The sequence below is a fragment of the Urocitellus parryii genome, chromosome 2, assembly GCF_045843805.1.
Source record: "Urocitellus parryii isolate mUroPar1 chromosome 2, mUroPar1.hap1, whole genome shotgun sequence".
Lineage (NCBI taxonomy): Eukaryota > Metazoa > Chordata > Mammalia > Rodentia > Sciuridae > Urocitellus > Urocitellus parryii.
In genome coordinates, this window is record NC_135532.1 from 173,744,498 (window position 1) to 173,750,972 (window position 6,475).

The 6,475-nt window shown below is 42.8% G+C and overlaps 1 pseudogene; it reads right to left on the reverse strand.

Annotated features, from left to right (window-relative positions):
• Nucleotides 1-2,909: 2,909 nt before the first annotated feature.
• On the reverse strand, nt 2,910-3,781 carry LOC113187527 (eukaryotic initiation factor 4A-I pseudogene; annotated as a pseudogene).
• Between the last annotated feature and the right edge of the window lie 2,694 nt (nt 3,782-6,475).

Sequence of the window (6,475 nt, forward strand, 5' to 3'; positions counted from 1 at the left end):
TTGCTTAGGTTGGCCTCAAACTTGTGACCCTCCTGCCTCAACCTCCTGAGTAACTGGGATTACAAGCAATGCCACTGTGCCTGGCTACTGAATAGGTTTTCTTTGCCATTCACCTGTAATCTACTCCCTCCTCTAAATCTTTATGTTGAATGGTTTTCAGTGTTGTCTTAGGGATCTCGTATATCCTGATCTCAGTGTCTTGTTTATTATTATTATTAATTGTCAAAATGTGATAATTTGTCCACCTTGTCTGTAAGCCTTGATACTCTTTCTTATGCTTGATCTGGTCTATTGCTGAGGCTTTCAATTGAGGTGTTGTTGTTGTTTTTAAATTTGACTTATTGAGCTTTAATTTCCAAGATTTCTATTTGGTTCTTTTTCAAATCTCTATCTCATTAGTAAATTGCTCTTTCATATCCTCCATTGTCTTTCTTAGTTCATTCAGCTGTTTATTTGTATCTCCTTTGAACTCATCGATCAGTTTAAAAATCAATCTTTTAAATTCTTTGTCCAGAATTTCATCCACTTCAATATATGTGGAGTCAGTTTTTAGAGTTATTTACTTTTGGAGGAATTATGTTGCTATTTTTTTTTCTCATGTGGGAATTTATGCATCTCTTGGGATGGAACTTTCTTCTACTTTTATGTGAGGGCCTTCTTAGTAAGTAGCCTTTCTCTTGAAAATGCGTCCAGGGAAATAGGTTTGCATGTAGTGTTGAGTTTAATTACAAACAGAGTTCTTAGTTTCCATGTAGTTTCTTTGGCAAAATATTTGCAAATTTTGACACAGTGCATGCTGTGTCAGAGCCTAAGTGACCCACTCTCTCTATATAGGTCTTGCAAGGTGGGAGACTCTCTCTTGAAGTTCAGACAGGGGTGTTGTAGACAGCTGCATGCATGGTGTGTGCCCTCTATGATTACTCCTCTAGACTTGTCAGCAATGTGTTTCAAGGGTCCCATTAAGAAATGACAAGATAATCCAAGGAAAGGGAGAAAATATTTGCAAATCATGTATCTGATAAGGGACTGGAATTCAAATTATACAAAGAATTCTTACAACTCAAAAATAAAAAGATAAACAGCCCAATTTTAAATAGGTAAGATTCCAATAGACATTTAAAACAATTTGAGATACCACTTCATACTCACTAGGATGGCTATAATAAAATATATATATTTTTTGATACCAGGGATTTAACTCAGGGGCACTTGACCACTGAGCCTCATCCCCAGCCCTATTTTTTTGTACTTTACTTAGAAAAAGGGTCTCACTGAGTTGCTTAGTGCCTTGCAGTTTCTGAGGCTGGTTTTGAATTTGCAATCCTCCTGCCTCAGCCTCTTGAGCTGCTGGGATTACAAACGTGTGCCACTGCACCTGGTTTATAATAAAGTAAAACTTAAGAAGGAAAACAGCAAGTATTGACAAGGATGTGGGAAAACTGAACTATATCACATTATTCCTGGGCATGTAAAATGGTTTAGCTATTGTTGGACACTTAGTTTCTCAAAATGTTAAACAGAGTTGCCATATAAACCTAGCAATTCCATATGTTCACACAAATACTTGTACATGATCCTATAGCAGCAGCTAGCAGGTCAAAACTGCAAGAGAAGTACCTGATTGGCCCACTCAATTTGTCTTCTCTCACTAAGTGTTAGGTGTGGATGGGCCTTGAATCAGGACAGGATCCTGGGCTAATCTGAGGGCCACTTTGTATCATTAGTCATAATAGCCAGAAAGTGGAAAGAAATGCCTGTCAATGAATAGACAAAACAAAATATATATGGTATACCCACCCAAGGGAATATTATTCAGCCATAAGAAGGACTGAAGGATTGCTGTACACAACAACTTGAATGAGCCTTGCAACATTGTTAAATGAAAGTAGCCAGACACAAAAGGCCCATATTATATTAGTTCCACTTTTTCTTTAGCTTCAGAAAGTGACATTTATTCAAAGGAAAAATGAAGTGTCCATCCCTTGGCTCCCTCCCCTTCTCCATCTGCTCCTAGCCCTTCAGGATTGAACCTTCACCTGGAATAGGTAACAGCCCTCTCAGATGAGGACAGTAGTACTGAGTGGCATCTCCTCAGTAGAGGTATTGTGGAAGGTCTTGATTGCTGAGGGCCATTGCCAAGTAGGAATGACACATCAAAATTTCCTTGCCATCGTACCCCATGTTAAATGGACTTGCCTTGGAAATTCGATATGACATTGCATGTGTGTTTGAGAAAGGTGACCCTGCTCAAGGACGAGGGTGGATCCAGGTTTAGGGTATATCCTGCAGGTTTTAGGAAGTATCCCGGTTTAGGATAATTTGGGTTTAAGACAATCTGGGTTTAAGGCAGTTCGAGGTTGAAGGTTATTCCTGCTGGGAATAGGGCGTTCCTGCTGCCTGAGTTCCCGTTGAGTTCTCGTGGAATTGAAAAAGTATTTGGGATGTGAATTGTGCGGGAGTAGAGGCCGGTGTGAGTTCGGGAATAAAGAATTGCTGTTTGAATCTACAAACGTGTGTAGAGGCTGGTGTGAGTTCGGGAATAAAGAATTGCTGTTTGAATCTACAAAGCTGTGAGTGGCTCGTGATTCTGTGCCCAGACAAGACATTGGCACTTGATATCTTGAAGGGTCCTCTTGCTATCTTCTGTCACCACACCCTTGCAGTCAAAAGGTCTTCTACAGTGGACTCTGTGGCTTCAGTTTTACCTTTTTTTTGGGGGGGGATTGTTACTGGGGATTGACCCAGAGGCACTTGACAACTGAGACACATCCCCAGCACTTTTTATATTTTATTTTGAGACAGGATCTCACCGAGTTGCTTAGGGCTTCGCTAAGTTGCTGAGGCTGGCTATGAACTTGCAATGTTCCTGCCTCAGTCTCCCAAGCAGCTGGGATTACAGGTATGTGCCATCATGCCCCATATGCAATTTCTCTCTTAATGTTGATGACCATGGCTGCCTGGGAGATGGTCAGGGTTCCATGCTAGTCAAATGGTGTGTCCAGCTTCCTCTCTCTCATTCCACGTAGAATTGGCAGATACATCTTCTTGTCAAGAACATGAATGAGTTTCCTCCTGAACTTCCTGGTTACCTTCAGCAATCACAGGGCATTGTGACTGACAACAAAACCACCTGGGTAGTGATGTCAAGCTTTTGAAATATGTCATAAATCTGGTCCTTAAATCCATGGCTTAACATTTCCTCAATTTCATCCAGTACAAACATCTTGATGTATTTGGGAGACAAGTATCTCCAGTTAAGCATGTCAAACATTTGGTCAAGGGTACCCACGAGGATGCAGGGAGCATCCATCTGCAGCTTCAGCACCTCAGCACACATGTTGGTGCCCTCAATGCAAGGATGACAGGGGGCACCCATGTGATCTTCTAATGCCACCACCGCCTTCTGTGTCTGCTAAGCCAACTCTTAAGCAGGTGTCAGGACAAAGACTTGGTTGGCCTTAAGATTCAACTCACTCTGTTACAGAAATGATTTGGCAAATGTGCCATTTTTCTGATTCCAAATTGGGTCTGAGCAATCACATCAGTACCCTTGCTATGAGGAAGAATTGTTCAGTGCTGCTTGGCAGAGGCCTTCTCAAAACCTTACGTATAGATGCCATGGATCAAAACCTTAGGTGTAGATGCCATGGTAGAGGGTCTCCAAGAGGTTCATATCATTGAAGCTGTTGACAATCTCATTGCAGTTCTTCCTGATGATGCCTTTGGGCTCCATTCCCTACAGGCCATTGTTTCTGGATTAGGAATCCTGACTCATAAGCATGATCTTTAAAAGTTCTGTATAGTTTCATTTATATGAAATGCCCAGAATTGCCAAATTTATAGAGACAGAAAACAGATTAATGGCTGCAGGGAGACAAGTGGGGGTGGGGGGTTGGAGATATGGGATTTCTTTTTAGGGTGATGGAAACCTTCAGCAATTGGATTAATACTGATAATAGCACAATCTTGCACAAATTTATTTATTTATTTATTTATTTATTGCAGTGTGCCCAGGGCCTCATGCATGTTAGGCAAGTAAATGCTCTGCCACTGGGCTGCACATACACTGAGCTCAACCCCAACATTGGGAATATACTAAAAACTATTGGAATGTACATTTTTAAATAACTAAAATGGTGAATTTTACTTGAAGTGAATTATATCTCAATAAGAAAAATTTTAAGAGGGAAAATGGCCTTTAAAGATCAAGTAATTGAGGAGCCCTGCAGAACACTGAAGAAATCCTGGTGGGTTTCTGTTATTGTTGTTGTTGTGTTGTTTTGCTTTGTTTTCTAGTTGACTCTTCTTCAGAGAAAGCCCATGTTTGACAGCTAGCAGGTCAAAACTGCAAGAGAAGAACCTGATTGGCCCACTCAGTTTGTCTTCTCTCACTAAATCTTAGATGTGGATGGGCCTTGAGTTAGGGCACAACCCTGGGCTAATCTGAGGGCCACTTTGTATGGATAATGGCCACTTGGGGACTTTGGGAAGGGCAGAAGCACCCATCAGAGCTAAAGCCCTCCTCTAACGGATACTCTGCCATTTCTGCCTTCCTCATCCAGTGTCTGTCCTGAAGTGTCTCTGGTCCAGCAGCCAGCACTGAGTCTCAGTCAGCCACTGTCCCTTCCTGCCTCCTCCTGCTCTCTAACCCCACTTCCCTCCCTTAGGAGATCCTTCTGTACTTGAGGAAGTTTGGGGGAAGTCCTCAGCACCCTGTTATCTGCTCCAAGGAAATCTAAAGTTCAGGCATTTAAACTCAAGGCCTCTCACTGAGTTAGAGATCAATGACCCAGGGAACATTCTTGTGGAATGGTTTGAGGAAGCTGAGTCAGTTTGTTCTTTGTCAGGGTGGGGCTGAGGTCATTAACCTTCTTCAAACAGTGTCCTTGTCTTCTTTTTCCTGCTCTTACCTCCACCTCAGGAGGTGACAGGGCCCCTGAGACTCCTGAATCACTACCCTGTCTTGTCCCAAGCATTGTACTTCAGGAGGAGGGTAAAACTAGAAGACTCTGCTTGACCCTCAAGAGATAATTTGAGGTGTTTGAGACAGGGGTAGGAAGTCTTCTTGGTATCATGTCCATAATTACTTCCTGTGGTTGCATCTGTCTTCCCCAACGGACTCCTTTAACCCCCTTATGGGCCATTTTCTCATGATCTTCCCCTGAACCTCTGTCTCCACACCTGTGGCTCTCTAACCTGGTTTCTTCCCCTCTCTTGACCTCAACTTCCTTATCTGTAAAATGGGAGTAGATATAGCATTTACTTTATAAGAGTGGTTGTAAGGTTTAGATAAGGCGCATGCTGCATTTCCCACAGCATCGGGCAAGCCATGCGTGCTCAGAAGACATTGGCTGCTGCTGTTCTAATGTTATTATTGTATCCATTATACAACTAAAATCCAAGGAGCACTTATTATGTGTCAGGCTTTATGCCAGAAACCTAGTGGGTGCATAACATTGTTTGGTCTCAAAGGGATTTAAATCTATTTGGAGAAAGAATCTATTTTACATCAATCAGTAAAATAGTTGATAAACATATAATCTGGTCATTTTTCAAAGCCTGTCAAAATGCTCAGAAATCTTAATTTGCAACTTGCTGTACTGCGGTTTGAATCCAGGGCACTCTATCACTGAGCTATGTCCCCAGCCCTTTTTATTTTGAGACTCACTAAGTTGCCAAGTCTGGCCTTGAACTAGAAACACCAGGCTGCACTTATGATATATATATATATATTTTTTAGTTGTAGTTGGACACAATACCTTTATTTTATTTATTTATTTTATGTGGTGCTGAGGATCAAACCCAGTGCCTCACACATTCCAAATAAGTGCTCTACCACTGAGCCACAACCCTAGCCCCACTTCTTATGTTTAAATGCAGCCCCTCACTCTTGCCTGCATATTCAGGCCCAGCTGTTTGGCTGGATAAACCCATCATCAACAATGCCAGGGACTGAGCTTGAAGAAATCTTTATGGTTTCTTCACACTTTTCCAGACAGTCCTCCTCTTCCCATGCCAGGCCAACAGCATCTGACACAGCTATTGGCTTAGTGAGCTCTGTCCCTAAGTTTCCCATCTTCAGGTGACCAGGAGATTTTCAGGGACGAGTAAGGATTTTGTCCCCAACTTGGGCCTGGGCAGGAGGACTTTTGTCTTGGGACCAGCCAGTTCTAAAAGCTCTTTAAGGGAGAATGTAGGATGGGGGTTGGGGGGTGAGCAAGAGGTAGCTAAAGGCATCAGTCTGAGGAAGGGAGGAGAGACCACACCTAAGGATAGGGAGGAGTCCAGGAACTCAGCCAGTTAGAGGATCAAATTCCTCCAGGGTGGACTTAGATAGGAGGTTGGCACTAGGAGCTGAGAGACTCAGAAGGCAAGATCCGATTCCACCTGCCCTCCACCCTGGTTCTTGGAGAAAGCCTGCACCGCAGTGCCAGGCAGGAGTCACCCCTCTCTGTGCCCCCAACCTGTGGGCCCT